Source organism: Oryctolagus cuniculus, chromosome 18 (genome assembly GCF_051225735.1).
Source record: "Oryctolagus cuniculus isolate XC-2025 breed Fujian yellow rabbit chromosome 18, ASM5122573v1, whole genome shotgun sequence".
NCBI lineage: Eukaryota > Metazoa > Chordata > Mammalia > Lagomorpha > Leporidae > Oryctolagus > Oryctolagus cuniculus.
In genome coordinates, this window is record NC_142884.1 from 62,417,004 (window position 1) to 62,432,594 (window position 15,591).

At 43.3% G+C, this 15,591-nt stretch overlaps 1 protein-coding gene across 4 annotated transcripts in view; it reads left to right on the top strand.

The window, feature by feature from the left end:
• The window catches only part of SNTB2 (syntrophin beta 2), a 119,933-nt gene that overhangs the window by 89,776 nt on the left and 14,566 nt on the right, over positions 1–15,591 (top strand). The gene's annotated exons all lie outside the window — the stretch shown is intronic.

Consider the following 15,591-nt stretch of genomic DNA (forward strand, 5'->3'; position numbering starts at 1 on the left):
TGTGTGTGTGTATATATATATATGGCCATGATGTACATGAAAAGATACTCATCATCATTAGTCATTAGGGAAATGAAAATCAAAACCATAATGAGAGGGACTAGCACTGTGGTGTTGCAGGTAAGCTGCCACCTGCAGTACCGGCATCCCATATGGGTGCTGTTCGAGTCCCAGCTGCTCCTCTTCCAATCCAGTTTTCTGCTATGGCCTGGGAACGCAGTAGAAGATGGCCCAAGCCCTTGGGCCCTTGTACCCACCCATGTGGGAGATTCTAAAGTTCTATTAAAAAAAAAAAAAAAAAAAGGGGGTTGATGCTGTGCTGTAGCAGGTTAATACACCACCTGCAGCACCAGCATCCCATAGGGGCACCAGTTTGAGACCCGGATGCTCCACTTTGGATCCTGCTCCCTGCTAATGTGCCTGGGAAAGTGGTGGAATATGGCCCAAGTCCCTGGCCCCTGCACCCACATGAGTGGCCCAGCCCCAGCTGTTGTGGCCACTGGGGAGTGAAGCAGCAGTGAAAGACCCTCCTTCCTTTGCCTCTCCTTCTCTCTGTAACTCTTCCTTTCAAATAAATAAAATACATCTTTAAAAAATAAAAAAACATAGTGAGATAACATTTCTCACCCACTAGGATGACTGTAATTAAAAGGACAATAAAAGTATGGATGAATTTGTGGAGAAAGTGCAGCCCTCATAGGCTGCTGGTGGGAATGTAAAATGATGCAGTCATTGTGGAAAACCACCTGGGAGTTCCTAAAAGGTAAACACAAAGTCATTGTATGACCCAGAAATTCCACTTTAGGTTGTTTAATAAAGAGAAATGAAAACTTAGGCCCACACAGAAACTTATATGAATGTTCTCTACAATATTATTCACAGTAGTCAACAAAATGGAAGCAAAAGGGCCAGCGCTATGTAGCAGGTAGAGCCATCACCTGCAGTGCCAGTATCCCATATGGGCGCTCGTTCGAGACCAGGTTGCTCAGCTCTCTTCTGTGGCCTGGGGAAGCAGTAAAAGATGGCCCAAGTCTTGAGCCCCTGAACCCACATGGGGGAACCCGGGGAGGCCCCTGGCTCCTGGCTTCAGATCAGCCCAGCTCTGGCCATTGCAGCCATTTGGGGAGTGAACCAGTGGATGGAAGATCTCTCTCTCTCTCTCTCTCTCTCTCTCTGCCTCTGCCTCTCTTTAATTCTGCCTTTCAGATAAATAAATAAATCTTTAAAAAAAAATGGAAACGACTCAGTGCCCATCAATTGATGAATGGATGCACAGAGTGTGATATATCCATGCAATGGGAGATTTCAACAATAAAAAGGAATAAAGTTCTGACACATGCTATAACGTGAATAAAGCCCGAAAACACTAAGTGAAAGGAGCCTGACACAGAAGTCCACATAGTTTATGATTCTGTTTATATGAAATGTCCAGAATAGGCAAATCTAAAAAAGCAAACAGTAGATTAACAGTCACCAGGGGCGAGGGTAGTGAGCAATATTAAACAACTGCTAATGGGTATAGGATTTCCTTTTGGAGTGATGAAAATCTGCTAAAATTGAATGTACTAATGCTTGTACAGCTCTGAATATACTGCATACCACTGAACTTAAGTGAGAAAATTGAATGGTGTATATATTGTATCTCAATAAACCTATCACAGTTTAAACAAAAGAACCTGACAAGATTTAATAACTGCTTAGCTACTTTTTTCTTTTTGACAGAGTTACAGACAGTGAGAGAGAGAGAGAGAGAGAGAGAGAGAGAAAGGTCTTCCCTCTGTTGGTTCACTCCCCAAATGGCCACAGCTACTTTTAAATTATCATAGCAGCAGGCATTTGGCCCAATAGTTAGGACTCCACTTGAGATACCTGTATCCCATATTAGAGTGCCTGTGTTCAAGTCCCGACTCTAGTTCTGGTTTCCTGCTGATGTGTATACAGGAGGCAGCAGGTGATGGCTCAAGTAGTTGGGTCCCTGCCACACACATGGGAGGCCCAGATTGAACTCCCAGTTCCTGGCTTCAGCATGACCATAATCCAGGCTGTTGTGGGCATTTTGGATATATTATTTGAATCAACCTAGGCATGCAAATTGAACTGTTAATTAAACTCATGAGCCCTATAGCTCTCTATACTTATTTCTTAATAAGTTTTATTAATATAACAGTAGGGATTCTTCACTCCTTGTTTGGGAAGTACTGGTGGATTAGGATCAAGGATGACAAGTACATGAGAGGTTTAGTTTTTCCATGTGGCCCATATTGGCCAGGTGGAATTGGGTTGAAGTCACTGCGTGATAGAATTAAGCAGGGCTTAATCGTCCCTCCCAGAAGGCAGAGGGTGATCACTGAGAGAGAGCAGAAGATGGAGCCAGACCAGGAGGTGTCCTGCAGCCGGAGGCAAGGCAGAAGGTAGTGTGCTTATGTCCTTAACGTGGGGGAGTGGGTTTGAGGTTTAAATGAGTAGTGAGAAAAGGCTGAATGTTTACTTTCCTTATTTGTTTTTCTTGTACTTATTATCAGGTTCTTGGGAGTAAATGAAAGGGAAGGGGAAAAATAGCATAAAGACAGAGGTTAGGAAAAGAAATTAAAGACCTTGATTATCTACAAAAGTAGATAGCCCCTGATAAATTGAGAACTAATCATAATTCAGAATCAGATAACATTGTCAGAGAGGTGTAAATTAGCACAAGTTACTGTTTATGTTGAATTGTGTATTTACAAATCTTTGGAAACCAAAGCTGAGTAAAACAAAGAAGTGAGAAATGAAGAATATTTTTAAGATTAAAGCCAGATACAAGACAGAAGTAGAAAGGCACATTGATTTCAGAGTTGCTGTGAATTTTGCAGGATGTGTGTTTTGTAGTCTTTACATAGTAACTTTCTTTGGAAGAGAAAAAGGTCTGAAGGAAAGTGTGGCTACTTTATGATGTGGAAAAGAGAGTGGTGGTGTGCTTATGTGACTTATGGGGGCAAAAGCTGCTAAAACGCCTTTGCATGAGCTCATCTGGCCTCCCCATAAAAGGGGGAGCCTTTTGGCCGTGTGTCCTGACTAACTGTTTCTCAGCAAGGCTCCGGCAGCTGGTTTAAATTAGATTTCCTCTGCCAAAGATTTCATAATCAAATGTGTAGGAAAAAATTGTCCTACTTTATAAAATTGTCCATTACTTTATATTTTGTAATGTCTGACTTGGGATTAGCAATCAAACAGAATATGGTAGAATATCCCTGTCGCTTTCCCCAGTGCTCCATTTTACTTGGACCAGATGTGGAGTAATTCTGAAGCTTACTTAACTCTTTCTGGGACAGCTAATGTTTAATTGGCATGTTAGTTCTATGGGAAGCAGCGCAGTAAACACATTCTTAAGGTATTCTTCATGGACCCTTGAGGATTCCCCTTCTCAAGGGTTCTGTAGATTTAAAGCTGTTTTCGTAATAATACTGTTGTTTGCTTTTGTCACTGTGTTGACATTTGCCCTGAGGTTGTGTAGATTGCTGATGCCTTTGGGTGAATCAAGGCAGTAGGCACCAAGCTGCTTGTTGTAGCATACTCCAGTATTCTAGTAGTGATTGTATTCTTCCCCACACAGACTTGCAGAGGGAAAATGCCAGCTTAACCTCAAAATGTCTTTGTTGGAATAATGAAAATTATTTAATCTTGTGTGCTCATCTTTAAAATTCCTTAGTCAGAAATGGAAAGTGCTCATAGAACACTTCTACAGCATACTGAAGTGTGATCTGATTGCTGTCTCTAGGAAGAGCACGTGGACTGAGCTGTGAGCTCAACTCGATGTGTTTTTCATGGAACACCCCTTTGTTATTATTTTGAAAGTTTTATTTATTCACTTATTTGAAAGGCAGAGAGACAGAAGTGAGGTCTTGCATCCACTATTTCACTCCAAATGCTGCAACAGCCAAGGCTGGGCCAGGCCAAAGCCAAGAGCTTTAACTACATCTAGGTGTCTCATATGGGTGGCAGGAACCCAAGTTCTGGGGCCATCATGTCTGCCTCCCAAGCAGGAAGCTGGATGAGAAGCAGAGGCGGGACTCAATTCCAGACACTCTGATATGGGTTGTAGGCTTAACCTACTGCACCACAAACACCCACCCTAAAACACCGTTTTTTACTTCAAAGGACAACTGACTGACCAACTGTGGTTAGTCAGACTAGAGTATTTGTAAGACATTTTCTCTACAATGATCAAATGAGTCTGTCACTTAAAAAAAACATTAACATGGCCAGCACTGTGGCGCTGCGGGTTAACGCCCTGGCCTGAAGCGCTGGCATCCCATATGGGTGCTGGTTCGAGACCAGGCTGCTCTACTTCCAATCCAGCTCTCTGCTATGGCCTGGGAAAACAGTAGAAGATGGCCCAAATCCTTGGGCCCCTGCACCCGCGTGGGAGACCTGGAAGAAGCTCCTGGCTCCTGGCTTCATATTGGTGCAGCTGCAGCCATTGCTGCCAATTGGGGAGTGAGCCATCGGATGGAAGACCTCCCTCTCCCTCTCTTTACCTCTCCTCTCCTCTCTGTGTAGCTCTGACTTTCAAATAAATAAATAAATCTTAAAAAAATAACATTAACTGTATTTGTTGCCCCTGATAAAATTCTAGCTTCCAGGTGAAAATTAAAATTCTGGAAAACTTGTTCTGCTACTGGGATCTTGACCCCTCCCTGATAGGTATTTTTATGATGAGATTAGTGGTGACATTATTGAGTGCAACTTTTCCACCTTTTTCTTATCTGGGATATGTACCTAACTCTATGAACAAATATTTTCTAAATGACCAGTACATGATGTTACATAATCATGCGTGGGTAAAAAAACATCTGTTCAAAGTAGAAGAGAGACCAGAGGATTTGAGTTTGTGTCCTCAGACCAAAAAGTGCAAGCCATTAGTTCAGTGGTTTTCAATTAATGGCTACATGTTTTGGGGAGCTTTTAATGATACAAGGTTGCCTAGGTCAGTTATATCTGATTTTTTCAGGACCTGATCCAGACATGAGTGTGTTTTCAAAGCTGTGCGACAGCTGATTCTAGTGAACAGTGGGAGTGAGAGGTGCAGTAATTAACTTGGCTGACTCAAATTGGTAGCATTGAAGAAAGTACCTTTTCCTTATCACTAGTGACTCTCACAACCAAAGGAGATGTAAAGGAACATCCATTTGCTCTTAGAATGTCTTATTCTTCTTTATTTAAAATTTATTTATTTATTTATTTGATAAGTAGAGTGAAAGAGGGAGGGAAAGACTGGCAGATATTTTCAAACCACTGGTTCACTCTCTATGACCACAACAGCCAGCTTTGGGTCAGATTGAAGCCAAGAGCCAGGAAGTCCATCCTGGTCTCCCACGTGGGTGATAGGGACCCAAGTAATTGGACCATCATCTGCTGCCTTCTCAGGCACGTTGTTAGGAAGTTGGTGCAGAAGTGGAGTAGCTGGAACTCCAGCCAGCACTCCTATATGGGATGCTGGCCTCGTAGATGTCAGCTTAACCTGCTGTGCCAAAGTAACACTTCCTTAGTTGTCTACTTGCCAGGTAGCTATTAGAGGAGTGAAGAGTAAATTTATAGAAAAACGTTATAGGTATGCAGCCTGTAACAAAGCTGAGAATAAGCTCCAGTATTTATTGCTGGGCTTTTTTTGTTTGTTTGTTTTGTGTGTGTGGATTTTCTTTTAAGATTTTAGTTACTTGAAAGTCAGATGTACTGAGATACAGATATCTTTCATCACTCCCCAAGTGGCTGCAGCAGACAGGGTTAGGCAGGCAGAAGCCAGGAGCCAGGGGCTTCTCCCAAGTCTCCCACCTGGGTGCAGGGGCCCAAGCACTTAGGTCATCCTCTGCTGCTTTTCCAGGCACATTGGCACATTAGCAGGGAGGTGGATTGGAAGTAGAGTGGACAGGACTCAAACCGACACCCAAATGGGATGCCAACGTTGCAGGTGCAGGTGATGGCTTTACCCAACGTGCCACAACGCTGGCCCTGTTTATTACTATTTGATATGCATTCCACACCTAGTTTTTTTTTTTTTTTTTCAATCTTCTGTGGAAAGCAGCATTTTCTGAACTACTCTTTATAAATACTAATATGTCTCCTTATGTTGGTCAACTTCACATTTCTTAAAACTAAGGGAAGTATTTTTATAAGTGAATAGATTACTAAATGGTTGTCATAAAACAAACTATTGAATAGTTTGGTGATCTTTTGTAAAATTACATTTTTTACAGTTTTTCCACATGTCTACTATTATGTTACTTTTTTAAAATATATTTATTTTTATTTATTTGAAAGAGTTACAGAGATAGAGAGAGATCTTCTATCCACTGGTTCAATCACCAATTGGCCAGGGCTAGGCCAGGAAAGGTAGGAGACAGGAGCTTTTTCTGGGTCTCCCACGTGGTTGCAGGGGCCCCAATATTTGGGCCATCCTCCTCTGCTTTCCCAGGGCATTAGCAGGGAGCTGAATCAGAAGTGGAACAGCTGGGACATGAACTGTTGCCTTTGTGGGATGTTGGCACTGAGGCCAGGCGGTGGCTTAATCCACTCCACCACAATGCTGGCCTCCACTTTTTTTTTTTTTTTTTTTGGTAGTTTTATTGGCATATAATGCACATACATATAATTCATCCATTTGAAGTCATGAGATTCTATTTTTAAACAAGTTTTTTTTTAAGATTTTATTTATTTATTTGAGAGGTAGAGCTACAGACAGTGAGAGGGAGAAACAGAGAGAAAGGTCTTCTTTCCATTGGTTCACTCCCCAAATGGCCAATCTGAAGCCAGGAGCCAGGAGCTTCTTCTGGGTCTCCCATGTGGGTACAGGGGCCCAAACGCTTGGGCCATCTTTCATGGCTTTCCCAGGCCATAGCAGAGAGCTGGATTAGAAGAGGAGCAGCCAGGACTAAAACTGGTGCCTATATGGGATGTTGGTGCCGCAGGCGGAGGATGAACCTACTGCACCATGGCACCGGCCCCTGAAGTCATAGCTGGGTTGTGCAGCTAGTCTGAATGCCTACCCAGGTTTTCTTAGTATTATTGAGTTGTAAGAGTTCTTTCTATATTTTAGAGACAAACACTTATCAAATATATGCTTTTCAAATACTTTCTCTCTGTCAGTCTTTGTAGTTTCTTGACGGTGTCAGTTGAAGCACAAAATTATTTACTCTTGATCAAGTCCCATTTAACAGCTTTCTGTTTGTATCACTTGTACAGTTTGTGTTGGACTAAGAAGGCTTTGTGTAGTCTGAAGTCACAGAGATTTGTTTATTTGAAAGGCAGAGTTACGGGGCAGAGACAGAGAGAGACCTTCCATCTACCGGTTCACTGTCCAAATGGCTACAACAGATAGGGATAAGCCACACCAAAGCCAGGAGCCCAGAACTCCATCCTGGTCTCCCATATGAGTGCAGGGGACCAAGTACCTGAGCCATCTTCTGCTGCTTTCCCAGGTGCTTTAGCAACAAGCTGGATCAGAAGTGGAGCAGGGGCCAGCTCTGTGGCATAGTGGGTAGAGCTACCACCTGCAGTGCCGGCATCCCATATGGACTCCAGTTCAAGTCCCACCTGCTCCATTTCCAATCCTTCTCTCTGTTATGGCCTGGGAAAGCAGTAGAAGATGGCTCAAGTGCCGTCTTCTGGCTCCTGGTTTCAGATCAGCACAGCTCTGGCTGTTAAGGCCGATTGGGGAGTGAACAAGTGGATGGAAGACCTCTCTCTCTCTGCCTCTCCTTCTCTCTGTGTGTAACTCTGACTTTCAAATAAATAAATAAAACTTTTAAAAAAGTGGTGTAGCCAAGACTTGATCCTGCACCTTACAGGATGCCAGTCGCAGGCAGTAGCTTAACCCTCTGTGTACACGTTCTAAAACTTTTATACTTCAGTTCTTATATTTTGATCTCTTTTCCATTTGGAGTTAGTTTTTGTGTGTGGTGTGATGTATGGGTCAAACTTCATTTGTTTGCATGTGAGTATCCAGTTACCACAGTACCATTCACTGAAAAGACTATTCTTTCTCCCATTTAACCCTCTGGCTCTCTGTCAAAAATCAGCTGATCATAAATGTGAGGGTTTATTTCTGGAATCTCAGTTTTATAGCTTTGTAGTAAGTTTTGAAATCATAAAGTGTGAATTCTTTTTTTAAAAAGATTTCTTTGTTTATTTGAAAGTGAGAGTTACACAGAGAAAGGAGAGGCAGAGAGAAAGAGGTGTTTTATCCGATGGTTCACTCCTCAATTGGCCGCAATGGCCGGAGCTGTGCCGATCCAAAGCCAGGAGCCAGGAGCTTCTTCCGGGTCTCCCACGTGGGTGCAGGCGCCCAAGCACTTGGGCCATCCTCCACTGAACTCCCGGGCCACAGCAGAGAGCTGGATTGGAAGTGGAGCAGCCAGGATACGAACCAGCGTCCATATGGGATGTGGCGCTTCAGGCCAGGGCATTAACCCACTGTGCCACAGTGCCAGCCCCAGAAAGTGTGGAAAGTGTGAATTCTTAAGTTTTGTTCTTTTTTTTTTTTTTTTTTCAAGATTGTTTTGCAGATTCTGAGTCCCTTATTTCTATATGATTTTTAGAATCAGCCTGTCATTTTCTGGGGTGGGGGGAAGGCAGCTGAAATTTTAATAGAGATGTGTTGAGTGTGTGGATCAATCTGGAGAATATTGCCATTTTAATAATTTAAATCTGGGCTGGTATTGTAGCTCAGTAGGTTGGGTTTTTTGTTTACTTGCAACGCAGCAACCCATATGGGTGCCCATTTGAATCTCAGCTGCTCTGCTTCCGATCCAACTCACTGCTGGTGTGCCTGGGAAGGCAACAGAGGATGGACCAAGTACTTGGGTCGGGAAACCCAGATGAAGCTCCTAACTCCTGGTTTTGGCCTGGCTCAGACTGGGCCATTACGGTCATTTGGAGAATGAACCAGCAAATGGAAGATCTCTCTGTCTTTCTGTCTCTCCCGTACTCTCTCTAACTCTGCCTTTAAATAAATATTAAATAATTTAAATCTTCCAGTTCCTGACACAGGGTGTCCTTTTTAAATTTATTGTTTTGTAACTTGTTTTGTTTATTGTTTTGTAACTTTCAAAGTATAAATTATATCTTGTTAAATTTATGTCTAGATATGTTTTAATTTGATGCTGCTACAAATGAAATTGTCTTCTTAGTTCTTTTTGGGATTGATCACTGTTAATGTGTATCTTCCCTTTCATCTGAGTGGCATTTATTTATTTTTTTTTTTTTTTCTTGCCTAATTGCCCTGGCTAGAGCCTCCAGGACAGTGTTAATAGAAGTAGCCTAACTGGACAGCGTTGTCTTGTTCTTGTTTGTTAAGGGGAAAACATTCAGTCTTTTACCATTAAATATGTTAGTTGTGTGTTTCTCATAGACACCTTTTATCAGGTGGAAATTTTCTTCTATTCCATATCTTTTTTTTTTTTTTTTTTTTTTTGACAGGCAGAGTTAGACAGTGAGAGAGAGACAGAGAGAAAGGTCTTCCTTCTGTTGGTTCACCCCCGAAATGGATGCTACGGCCAGTGCACTGTGCCGATCTGAAGGCAGGAGCCAGGTGCTTCCTCCTGGTCTCCCATGAGGGTGCAGGGCCCAAGCACTTGGGCCATCCTCCACTGCATTCCCAGGCCACAGCAGAGAGCTGGCCTGGAAGAGGAGCAACCGGGACAGAATCTGGCACCCCGACCGGGACTAGAACCCGGTGTGCCGGTGCTGCAGGCAGAAGATTAGCCTTCCATATCTTTTTTTTTTTTTTTTTTAAGATTTATTTATCTATTTGAAAAGCAGAATTACAGAAAGGCAGAGACAGAGAGAGAGAAGTCTTCCATCCACTGGTTCACTCCCCAACTGGCGCAATGGCCAGAGATGGGCTGATCCAAAGCCAGGTCCCGGGAGCTCCTTCCACGTCTCCCACACGGATGCAGGAGCCCAAGCACCTGGGCTATCTTCTGCTTTCCCAGGGATCAGAAGTGGAGCAGCCAGGACTAGAACCAGCGCCCATATGGGATGCTGGCACTGCAGGCAGCTGATTGACCTGCAACACCACAGAGTGAGCCCCTATTCCATGTATTTGAGTGTTTTTCACTCATGGAGGGAATTTGATTTTTGTCAGGTGCTTTTATTCTCTGAGACTGTGATCATATATTTTGTCTATTATCTTACCTGATTTTTGGATGTTAAATAAACCTTGCACTTCTGGGATAAAATCTCAATTTGGTTTACTGGTATTTTGATGAGGATTTCTATGTCTGTATTCATTAAAGATATTGGTCTGCAGTTTTCTTATGATATCTTTGGTTTTGGTATTAGAGTGTTACTAGCCTTTTAGGTTGAATTCAGAAGTGTTCCTTTCTGTCCAATTTTCTTGGAAGAATTCATGAAGATTTGACATTAATTCTTCACACAGCAAAGCCATCTTGGCTTGGAATTTCCTGTTTTTAAAAAAAGAACTACTTTTAAATTTATTTCATTTTATTTATTTGTTATTTTAGTTTGAAAGAATGACAGAGAGGGAGAGACAGAGCAAGATCTTCATCTGCTGGTTCACTCCCCAAATGTCTGGGTCTTGAGCCAGGCTGAAGTCAGGAGCCAGGGACTCCATCTGTGTCTCTCACGTGGGCGGCAGAGACCCAGTTACTTAGGCCGTCTTCTGTTGCTTTTCCGGGCATATTAGCAGGGAGCTTCATCAGAATTGAATAGCCAGAATTCGAACCAGCACAGCAGTGTGAGACGCCAGCATTGTAGGTGGTGGCTTACCTTGCTGCACCACAACACCAGGCCCAAACATTTTTTTAAGACTTACTTATTTATTTGAAAGGCAAAGTTACAGAGTGAGGGGGAAAGAGGTAGAGACAGAGAAAGAGAGAGAGAAATCTTCCATGTGCTGGTTCACTCCCCAAATGGCCACAACAGTCAGGGGTGGGCCAGGCTGAAGCCAGGAGCCAGGAGCTTCATCCAGGTCTCCCACCTGGGTGCAGGGGCCCAAGTACTTGGGGAATCTTCCACTGCATTTCCAAGGCCATTAGCAGGGAGCTGGATTGGAAGTGGAACAGCCAGGACTTGAAGCGGTACCCATATGAGATGCTGGTGCTGCAAGCTGGTCTCAAGGCCAAGCCTTTTATTCCTGTACTCTTTTCCATTCAGTAAAGGGAATTTTTCCAGTTACACATTTGTGTTCAGGTTTTTCTGTGAATGTAAGTTTTTAACTTAAATACCAAGGAACACAACTGCTAGGTTGTATTGTGGTGCACAACAGAGCCCCAAGCTGAGCTTACTCAAGAATTCCATGTGGAGGTATAAAGGTGTGCAGTGAAGCAGGATTTGTTTAAAGTGAAGGAAAAGTGCAGGTAGGAGAGAAAGAGAGAGAGAGAGAGAGAATGAACAAAAAACCAAAACACAACAAAGATCCCCTCAACGACATTAGGGCCATCCTTTTATACCATCAGAGGCATAGGGAGTGGTGCCTAGGGTGACAGGTAATTGAATATTCACAAGGGGCTTGAGTGTCATTCATTTCTGTGCCCTTTCTTGGAAATATTAGAAGAGTCATAAGAACAGGTGCATGATAGGAGTGGAAGTGCTAGACATGGTAGTTTTATTATGACCTCAGTAGGTCATGTGGGGTCATACCCTGTGGGCATATTGAATATTTCTAGTTGGCACTGGTTCTAAGTTTGCAGCTTTGTGGAACTTGTGGTTTCCGCTACTTGGGAAGAGCAGTCAGGAGGGTGGGCCCTGGTGGTGCACGGAAGGCAGATTTGTGTGGTATGCATAAAGTGTGGTGCAGACTACTCTGTCATGCATTATGTTTATTTTTGTAAGAAACTACCCTATCTTCCAAAATGACCATACCACTTTACCCCACCACACGTGCACAAGGGTTCCTATTGTTCTACATGCATTTCAGCACTTGGTGTTCCTTGTGGTTTTATTTTAGCCATGGGAGTAGGTGTTTGGTTTATCTTTTTTTTTTTTTTAATTCTTTCCCCCAGAAACCTTTTATTTAAGGAATGCAAACTTCATGCATTTCATAAATACAACTTTAGGAACATAGAGACTTTTCCCACTGTATCCACACTCCCACCCTTCTTCCTCCTCCCTCTCCTATTCCCATTCTTATTTGTTACTAAGATTTTTTTTTTTTTAAGATTCATTTATTTATTTGAAAGGCAGAATTAGAGAGAGCAAATCTTCCATCCATTGGTTTACTCCCAGAATGACTATAATGAAGATCAGGCTGGGCCAGGCCAAAACCAGGAGCCTGGAAATTCATCTGGGTCTCCCACATGGGTGCAGGGGCTCAAGGACTTGTACCATCTTCTGCTGCTTTCCCAGGTTCATTAGTATGGACCTGGGTCAGAAGTGGAGTAGCTGGGACTCGAGCTGGTACCCATATGGGATGCCAGTGTCACAGGCAGCAGCTTAACCGGCTATGCCACAACCCCAGCCAGGGTATCTCATTTTAATTTAAGGTCCTCTCATGATATATGATGCTGACTGTTCTAATATGCTTGTTTACAAACTGTTTTTAGCTTGTTGATGAGGCATATGCTCGTATCTTTTGCCACCCTCTTTTATTTTCTGTTTTCCCTGCTGTACCAGTTCTTTTTTGTGTGTAGTAAGAATCACTTAACCATGATTAAGTGTGTAGTGCAGCAGTGCCAGCTGTATGCACTTTGCTGTGCAGCTGATTGCTGGAGCGTTTTCCTCTTGCAAAACTGAAACTGTCTACCCATCGAGTCACAGGGCTGCATTTCCCCTTCTTTCCCAAACCCTGCTAACCACAGTACCTGCTGCTGTTTCTATGAATGTGTCTACTTTGGGTGCCTAATATAAGTAGAATCATGCAGTATTTGTGGTGTTCTGGCTGGCTTTTTTCACTCAGCATAGTATCTTCAAGGTCTGTTATGGTGTATATCTGGTATATTATGATGGAGTTTCCTCTTTGTATGGGTATGCCACATTGTCTTTATGCATTCTTCTATCGAAGCACCTGCAGGTTGCTGTTGTAGATGATGCTGCCGTGAACGTGGAAGTCAGCTACCACTTTGGGACCCTGTTTGCAGTTCTTTTAGACTGCGCCAGATATGAGAGCGGCAGGCATCTGAACAGTGTTGAAGATGCAACGTGGGATACTGAATCCCCATATCAAAGTGTCTTGATTCAAGTCCCACCTGTGCTTCTGAGTCAGCTTCCTGCTCACCTCACCCACCCTGGGATGCAGCAGATGAGGACTCACATACCTGGGTTCCTGTTGCCCGCATCAGAGGCCTGGATTGAGTTCAGGGCTTCTGCTTTTGGCCTGGCCCGGCCTAGCTGTTGGGCATTTAGGGAATGAACTTGCAGTTTGAATTATCAGTCCTTCATCAAATATGTGTTTTACAAACATTTTCTCCCTGATGTCTTGTCATTCTCTCTCTCTCTCTCTCTCTCTCTTTTTTTTACAGGCAGAGTTAGACAGAGAGAGAGAGACAGAGAGAAAGGTCTTCCTTTTCCATTGGTTCACCCCCCAGTGGCTGCTGCGGCCGGCGCACCGCGCTGATCCAAAGGCAGGAGCCAGGTGCTTCTCCTGGTCTCCCATGCGGGTGCAGGGCCCAAGCACCTGGGCCATCCTCCACTGCCTTCCCGGGCCACAGCAGAGAGCTGGCCTGGAAGAGGGGCAACCGGGACAGAATCTGACGCCCCGACCGGGACTAGAACCTGGTGTGCCGGCGCCGCAGGCGGAGGATTAGCCTATTGAGCTGTGGCACCGGCCTTGTCATTCTCTTAACAGTGTGTTGCAGAGAGTAATTCTTTTAATTTTTGTAAAATTCCAGTTGTCAATTCTGTGATTTTTGGTTTAAGATCTTTTTAAGCAGCTACCTTTTTCTACAATGTTATCTTCTAGAAATTTCAGTTTTGTGTTTAGTATTTAGCTCTAAGATCCATTTTGAGTTACTTTTTGTGAAAGGTATGAGATCTGTCTAGATTTATTTTGCATGTATTGCCTGACTGTTTCCAGCACCATTTATTGAAGAGACTTCTTTCTCCATTGAATTGTCTTTGCTCCTTTGTCAAAGATCAGTTGACTCTTTATATGGGTCTGTTTCTGGGTGCTAGTCTGTTCCACTGATCAATTTGTCTGTTCTTTTGCCAATTCCACACTGTCTCAAATACAGTAGCTTTATAGTCAGACTTAAAGTTGAGTAGTGCCAGTACTTCACTTTTTGTTCTCAATATTGTGCTGGCTGTCTGGATCTTTTGCTTTCCCTATGAGCTTTAGAATCAGTTTGTCAGTATCTACAAAATAACTTGTTTGGGGTATAACTGAGATTGCAGTGAATTTGTAGATCAAAGTGGAGAGAATTTATATCTTAATATGGAGTCTCGGGGCCGGCGCCATGGCTCACTTGGTTAATCCTCTGCCGGTGGCGCCGACATCCCTTATGGGCGCCTGTTCTAGTCCTGGCTGCTCCTCTTCCAGTCCAGCTCTCTGCTGTGGCCCCGGAAGGCAGTGGGAGGATCGCCCAAGTGCTTGGGCCCCTGCACCCGCATGGGAGACCAGGAAGAAGCACCTGGCTGCTTCAGATCGGCGTAGTTCTGGCCGTAGCAGCCATTTGGGGGGTGAACCAACGGAAGGAAGATCTTTCTCTCTGTCTCTCTCTCTCTCACTGTCTAACTCTGTCAAATTAAAAAAAAAAAAAAATGGAGTCTTTCCACCCATGAACATGAAATATCTTTCCATTTATTTAGAGCTTTGGAATCTTTTGTCAAAGTTTTATGTTTTGTTTTATTTTTTTAAAAAAAGAGATTTATTTATTTGAAAGGCATACTTGGAGAAAGACTTGGATTTGGAGAGAGAGAAAGGGAGAGTTAGAGAGAGATCCGCTGGTTCTCTCTCCAAGTGGCTGCAATGGCTAGTGCTAGGGCAGTCCAAAGCCAGTAGCTTCATCCAGGTCTCCCTTGTGGGAACAGGAGCACAAGGATTTGGGCAAACTTCTGCTGCTTTCTCAGGCGCATTAGCGGGGAGCTGGATTTGGAAGCGCGGTGGACAGGCCAGGATGGAAACCAGCTCCCACATGGATGTCAGCATGGCAAGTGGTGGCCTAACCTGTTAACCCTCAGCATTGGCCCCAGTTTTATGATTGTCCTCATGTAGCACCCGTACATAATTTGTTAGATTCTCACCTGAATATTTCATTTTTGTGTTAACTGATATAAATGATACTCTGTTTTTAATTTCAAATTCTAATTACTCAAAGAAACTGACATTTATATATTAATTTTATATCTGGCAACCTTGCTATAATTGCTTGCTTGTTCCAGTAGTTATTTCTTTGTTTTGTTGTTTTGGTTTGTTATTTGGAATTTTCTGTGTAGACAGTCATGTCGTGAACAAAGATAGTTTTACTTATTCTGAGGGTTTTTTGCATAATATTTCTTCATAGATCAAGTAATTATAGAGTCAGATGCAAATTCGGCATGAATTTTTATGCTAATACCGGGTACATTTGGTTTTGTTGTTGGTCCTTACTAGCTACCGTCTGACCATTACTCCAGAACAGGTATTCAGTGGCTACTGCAATCACAAGTTCTTCGGACTGAAGT